This window comes from Epinephelus moara, chromosome 6 (genome assembly GCF_006386435.1).
Source record: "Epinephelus moara isolate mb chromosome 6, YSFRI_EMoa_1.0, whole genome shotgun sequence".
NCBI classification, from domain to species: Eukaryota; Metazoa; Chordata; class Actinopteri; order Perciformes; family Serranidae; genus Epinephelus; species Epinephelus moara.
In genome coordinates this window covers 42,359,790-42,367,245 of record NC_065511.1, presented here as the reverse complement: position 1 = coordinate 42,367,245, position 7,456 = coordinate 42,359,790, and the positions used below count along the sequence as shown (strand labels likewise).

Sequence of the window (7,456 nt, the reverse complement as noted above, 5' to 3'; positions counted from 1 at the left end):
CATCAACGAAGTGTTTTTGTAGAGTGGAAAGATTCAGACTGATGCCTCTCTGATGTCTGGATGGGTTGTATGGAGCTACAGTCAGCAGCTGTTTATCTTAGCTTAGCATCAAGACTGTCAACAGAGGGAATCTGGGGGACTCTGTGCTATTGCAGCGATGAAGGCCCACTGTTACGTCTGCTTTGCTTTTTTACACTGAACCAAACTAACAGCGGCATAATGCTGCCTCAGTATCCAGAAGCAAAAGATATGCAACATAGCAGCATCGGTATCTATTTGAGAGCTAATCCACACCTTCCCCAAAAATATCTGTTGATTAACCACCCGAACTGCCCAGCAAACCGCCAACTTTGAGAGGAAGACAGAAACAGACCGAGCGCATCATGCTGCCCCAGTGTGTGATTTCAGACGGCATGTCGGCATTGTGTAATCAAAAGAGGCGTGACATGTCACACAAGAGCATTGGCCTCAAGTGTGACATAACATACGCCTTGTTGACATATCAGAGCCCTGTAAAACAAATAAGACTGATATGTGGCTCACCTTCCACTTTGAGCTCATGTTTTCAGCGCTGGTCACCACCATCTGAGAGTCGGTGCCAGTGTCTCTTTTATGGATGAGCCATTGAGATCCGCCCTCCAGTGTCACTCTGAGGAACAAACAACAGTTAAAGTGTTTTATCTTCATTATTCATATCATGTCGTGTCAGCTGAGTGTGTTTGGACTGGCTTTACTCCAGAGTGGCTGATTGGTCCATATGCAGATTGAAGGGATCTTATCGGCTGCATCACCTTCTCAGCACGAACAACTGGAGACTCAAAGGCATAGTCAGGGTCTATATACTCGACCACTGTATTCTCGGTACCCTGTTGTGTATCTGGAATGTATCCGAAAGGGCCAGCAAAGGGGCCTTCAAATAAAATGTATTATTATTATTATTATTATTATTACCCACTGTATCGACTGCACATCAGTGAGACCAGCACAGTCATGGTTTTAAACTGCATTTTACTGCACAATACCCCCAAAACCCAAAATACTTACTAGGAATATCCACATGAAAGTAGTCGTCGCCAGACTCCACAGTAACAGCCAGCAGAGTGAGAGTCAGAGCACAGAGCAGCATCCTGAAGGAAAACATGTTGGATTATAATCTGGTTGATGTCTCCTTCTCACAGCTCAGTGAGACATTCAGGTCTGATTTTATAGTCCTGACTCTCCTCCCTGTTTGGACACAGTCAGTAATTTCCAGTTAACATCAGTGTTTGTCACTTGGCAGGATGTGTCTGTTATTTCTACACTGCCGACAGTAAACACACCAGAGTTCATCACATCAGGGGTCACATCAGCTGAAGAAAATGCAAACGTTTATTATTGTATTGTAAGGTTCTACAAACCTGTTGTGAGTCATGCTGATTATATTCTGAGAACACTTCAACCCCCAAATGTCCATCTGTATACCAGTCACTAACCCAGTGTTACACTGAATTTGTCGAGAAAAGTTTGTCTTTCTCACCTGCCTCAAAGGTGAACGAAAAATCCAAAAATGGCAAACATTCTTGATGAATTGAAGTAAACACGGTCCATGTTTAACAAAAGCAAAACTATATCAAATCATCTGTATCAACTTTATCAAGTCGTATGCTCAGTGCTTCCCAAACAGACGGCCCTTTCCAACAGGGAAATGAATTATGGTGAAACCTCTCTATACTCTCTTCAAAGCCAGGCTCCTTGCTGAACACGTGACCTGCTAAGGGAAATTCGTCATTTGGTCAGTGAAAGTATTACAACTTTTTATTGGTGTCACTGCTTTAAAGTTAGATGTTCGCGTGCATATAGTCTGTACGGCTGCTGTCAGCCCTAGAGTGGTCTCCTTTGGTCTGAATCAGGGACTCATGTTGTTCCAAAGTTGTATAATTGCCTAGAGTTGGTTCGTGTTCTCACGGCAGCATTTACAAGAGGACCAGATCAAATGCCTTGTGTGAGAAAGCTGCTCTTGATTGGTCAGAATTTCCATGTGGGAAAAATCCAGGAAGTAAAGCAAACGTTGAAGAAGAGTACACTTGCAAGATAAATGTGACACTTTCTAATGTCACAATGGAGGGACAACTACGCAGGTTGATTTTAGCGCTGCTCATCGTGGACTATATTGCTGTCATTGTTCATTTTAGTCAAACCATACAGTTTGAAAACGAGGCGCGGCTCCAACTAGAAAACAATGTTTTGATGCATTGGATGTGCTGAATGTGCATATTAAGGCAGTACAGGAGGAGGTGCACATTAATAATCCTCCAGGACTGTAACATGCTCATGTTTAACCCAAACAATGTGTCATGTGACTGCAGTTGCTTCACATCCAGGTCGGAACACCTTCTCACCACAAACCAACCGCACCAGAGTTCCTTTGGAACCGGACTGAGACCACCTCTTCAAGAAGGTCTCAGTCTGGTTGTTTTGGAGTGTTCATACCTGCCCAAACGAACCGCACTGAGGGGGCAAACGAACTGGACCAACTGTTCAGCTGCAGCCTGAAGCAGCTCAAAGCTCATGTTTACATGGATTTTGTAACCCTGAAAATAGCCTGCTTAAACAAAATTTTGTATCAATCAGTAACAGTCTGACGTTGTTAGATTAAAAAGTCAGTTCCCCATGATGTCAACAACCAACAATCTTGGATCCTTGCACGTTCTCAAAGTGGAAGGTCCATGACCAAACGTCGATATGCGACAAGGTCAGAGTGAGAGTGTGTTGGGGCAAAGACAAAAGAATTGTCAGTATATTGAAATTAAATACAGAACCAGTGTCCTCTGGTTCAGAGCAGTCAGTATGTGGGTTCAGGCAAACAGGAAGGTGTCACTCTGTGTGTTCCAATCTCCATACTACCAGACCATACAGTATGTCAGAAAAAGATTAAGTATGTCCCAGTAGAGTGTGGCAAATGCAGTATGCCAGAAATACCAGGATGTTCTGGTCTGATTTCGCAGTTTGTAAACCAGCATGCTTTACTGGCTTCTCTGACCCATAATCCTCTGCATAGCGGACGATACATCACGTCGACTGAGCTGCAAACAAGCAATGATGGATGACAGCGTATTCAGGTGACTGATGACCAGTTGATTAGTAATCCATCCATCCATCCATTTTCATCCGCTTATCCAGGGCCAGGTCGCGGGGGCAGCAGGCCGAGCAAAGCACCCCAGACATCCCTCTCACCGGCAACACTATCCAGCTCCTCCTGGAGGACCCCAAGGTGTTCCCAGGCCAGACAAGATATGTAATCCCTCCAGCGTGTTCTGGGTCTCCCCCGGGGCCTCCTACCAGTGGGATGTGTCCAGGACACCTCCAGCTGGAAGCGCCCAGGGGACATCCTAGTCAGATGCCCGAACCACCTCAACTGACCCCTTTTGACGCGAAGGAGCAGCGGCTCTACTCCGAGCTCCCTCCAGATGTCCGAGCTCCTCCCCCTATCTCTAAGGCTGAGCCCAGACACCCTACAGAGGAAACTCATTTCAGCCGCTTGTATCTGTGATCTCATTCTTTCAGTCACTACCCAGAGCTCATGACCATAGGTGAGGGTTGGGACAGAGATGGACCAGGAAATCGAAAGCTTTGCTTTCCGGCTCAGCTCCCTCTTCACCACGACAGACCGGCGCAGCGCCTGCATCACTGCAGAAGCCGCACCGACCCGCCGATCCATCTCAGGCTCCATTCTAACCTCACTCGTGAACAAGACCCCAAGATACTCCCTCGCTTGAGGCAGTAACTCTCGCCCAACCCAGAGGGGGCAATCCTCCGGTTTTCGACAGAGAACCACGGCCTCAGACTTGGAGGTGCTGACTCTCATCCCAACTGCTTCACACTTGGCTGCAAAATGCCCCAGTGCATGCTGGAGGTCACAGTGTGATGGAGCCAACAGAACCACATCATCTGCGAAAAGCAGAGATGCAATTCTGAGGTCCCCAAACCGGACCCCTTCCTCCCCCTGGCTGCACCTCGAAATCCGGTCCATGAAGGTCACAAACAGGATCGGTGACAAGGGACATCCTTGGCGGAGGCCAACACCCACTGAGAACGTGTTCGACTTTACATTAGTAATGACAGGAATATTAATTGTTTGATTAAATGAAATAATCATAAATATAATCAACAACAAAAGGGCATAAGTATTAAATAACAATGACAGAGAAATGTATGGACACATGTAATTTTACTATCATGAATATATTAGAATCTACAATGCATGTGGAAAACCAAGGCTTTTTTTTAACTTGGAGAATTTTTTGGATTTGTTCAAAAGCACCAGCTCATAAAGAGTGGATCACTGGAGCAAGAGAAACTATAAACTTGGAAAAAGTAGCTTTCAGGTTGCAAAATAATGAGACAGAATATGTTGAGTTGAGTGTTGTCAAGTTTTTATTGTCCAATTTGTATGTCCTTTGTTTGTTTTGTTTGTATTTTGTCTGTCAATTACAAATAAATGTTGGAAAAAAAGTCCCGTGCAAAAAAAAAAAAAAAAAACCTCCAAGATTTTGTCTTTAACTTTAATTTTCAAACATCAAAGGTGAGTTTAAAACTCTAACAATTCATTTATGGCTCAATAAAAAAAGAGGGTAAAACTGAGTCACAACCTCTATTTTTGATCGCGTCTGGTCTTCACGACAGTTCTCATCGTTTTATGGTAACGTAAAGTGTTGCTGCAGAAGATAACATGTGGAGAGTTCAGTAACCAAACAAAACACCACCAGGTACGTTTATACGCTTATTATTGATGCACTTTAGTCGTTATTGTAACAAAGAACTCACACTTTTATCGCGACTCTTGTGTTTTTGCGTTCAGCACATTTCCGTGAGCAGAATCTGAGGCTACATTAGCTTGTAGCTTAGCCGCACTTGCTAACATAGTTAATAACTGTAAGTTTATTCAACATTAGCTGAATTACACGGAGTCTCTGTGATATTAGATCAATGTTAGAACATTAAGTTTGTCCTTCCTTTATCAGCCTAACGTTTGTCGAGCCTCAACGCTCCTGTGACGTTCAGGAAAGTCACCGTGCCGATCTCCGGTAATAATACTGTAGATTTAAAATTTTCTCTGCCCCCGGTGAAAATGAGCTAATGACAGAATATGTTTCAACAAGGTGTTGAATCATGACGAAGCCCTTCTTTATTCGGCATACCTTCAGCACACCAAGCACTGTTTGTTTTAATGTAATTGTACAGTTGAGCAGCTTGCTAATATGGCAGTCCTCACCAAATGTAGCACCGTGGATGTAAGAAAAAAGGACCTCACTTCCAAAATGTAACTCTTACTTCACTGTGGAGTTAAATAATTTATACCCCGAATTTTCATGAGTTTGCTTAAAAGGGTACTGTCCCTCCAGGTTCAATTTCTTCCCAATGTGCAAGTGGAAGAGTGGCTAAAGTAAAAGTGATTTAATTTTTGAGTGGAGTCTGGTGCTGATGTTTTCCACAGTGGTCAACATCTGATGTGACATCCATAATGTTACTACAGAGCACTGCCAGTGAAGTTACACAGATGTTACCATAAATCACTGATACTGCAGGCTAAATCTGGCCCACCATAGAGAGCTGGGTGTCCCGCTGACCGCTTGCTAAATCATGATGAAAATATATGAATTCACAGTGGTGTGGATGTAAATAAGGTGTGAGAGTGCATTAAAAAAATAAAAATAGAGCTTTTTATTTTAATATAAAAGGATCCCTCATTCGGGGGCCAGGTTATGCCCTGAATGACCTTACATCCTGAAAACGCCCCTGCATGCTCCTGACCTGTGTGGAGTCCATTGAGTTTTTTGTCTTTCCAAAATCTACCAGCCACCCACTAGGCTACCATTGTCTTTTTTGGCTGGTCAGTGAAGCAAATATATCAGTCACTTGCATGTTTTTGCTTCTTGGTAAAGATGAGTGAGGTCAGCAAATGTTGAAGGGCAGAAAACAGGACGTTCATTTATTATCAGAGGTGTGAATCACCAGTGGACCCATGATACGATATTATTGTGATTTTAACTATGTTGCGATATGCCGAGTATTGTGATAAAATATATTGTGATATACTGCAGTTCATTACCTTTTTCCATCTGGAAATTATGTCCATAAAGGAAAAAGACGTCTGTTTTATCTAATAGGATAAAGTTTTCCGTCTGTTCAACTCACCACAACTTTTGTTTGTGCAGCAAAATTTATCAAATAGACTGGAAAAAATATTATGTTATTCAAGTAGTCTGCCTAAAGTTTAATTTGTATTTGTAATAATTTGTATAATGAAAAAATCGATACTCAGCACTGTGTGACAGAACAATATTGCCACAGACAAATATTGTGATATGAGGCTGTATCTGTTTTTTCCCCAACCCTGTTATATCTACTGATAAATATGATTATTTGTTCATTAACTGGCCTCGTGTCAAAGTGGCCCTGAGCAAACCAAGTTGAGCATCTTTGCCATAAATGTTCTGTTATATCCTGTCTGATATCATCACTCTGGACCTGCATGGACACCTTCACTGTGACGTTGGGCTGCAACAATTATACCACAAACATGTGATATTTGCTGACATAATAAGAAATATAATATTTTGGGGATTTGAAAATGTTGTTTAGACAAAACAAGACATTTGATGAAGTTATTTTAGGCTCTGTATTGTCACAGGTTTTTGTCATTGTGCACTAATCTTCATAGGCCAAACCAGTTATTGAGAAAATAATCCACAAATGAATCAGTAACAAAAATAAATGTCAGAAACTGCTCTACAGTGACAACACCTCTCTGTGTGGAGGATTTCTGTCTCTCTGGTGATTTGGCGTCACCTTGTGGCAGACAGATCTTTGTTTCGACTGAATATTGTATTTTAATTCTGTCACAATTATTATTTTTAGTAATTTGATAAACTTAGTTAGCAGCAGTGACCAACTGCCTGATTATTATCTTCACCTACTGAATAATGAACTCAAACTGGGCACGGTGAAATTCACAGTCAGCATCTTAAAGGGAAACTACAATCATTTTAAAAATCCATGTTATTCCTGTGTTCTAAGACAGTCTAAAAATATTAGTGAACATGAGCAACTCTTTCCCAAATCCAAAAGCTAGAGTGATGTTTTTCAAGGTATTGTATCAAAGTTAGAATTCAGAGAAAGCAAACTTAAGTTTTTGACCCATATGAAGAGTTTTGTAAGTAAGTAAGTAAATTTATTTATATATTACTTCTCACAGAGAGGACTCACAAAGTGCTTCACAAGATAAAATACAAAAAATACAATAAACAAAGTGCTTCACAAGATAAAATACAAAAAATACAATAACAAACAATGCAAAATACACAAAAACATATAAAAAGTAAAGTGCAGCGAAATACAGAGATGATACAATGGACAATTAATGGAACGCAAGCCTAAACAGATGTGTTTTTAACTGCTTTTTAAAAATGTCCACGGA

The 7,456-nt window shown here is 41.7% G+C and overlaps 1 protein-coding gene across 1 annotated transcript in view; it reads left to right on the top strand.

Annotated features, from left to right (window-relative positions):
• Window positions 1-4,639: 4,639 nt before the first annotated feature.
• rpp25l (ribonuclease P/MRP 25 subunit-like) overlaps window positions 4,640-7,456 on the top strand; it is a 4,889-nt gene continuing 2,072 nt past the window's right edge. The window contains exon 1 of the mRNA XM_050046377.1: window positions 4,640-4,745. The gene's annotated coding sequence lies outside the window, so the exon portion shown is untranslated. The remainder of the gene's footprint in view (window positions 4,746-7,456) is intronic.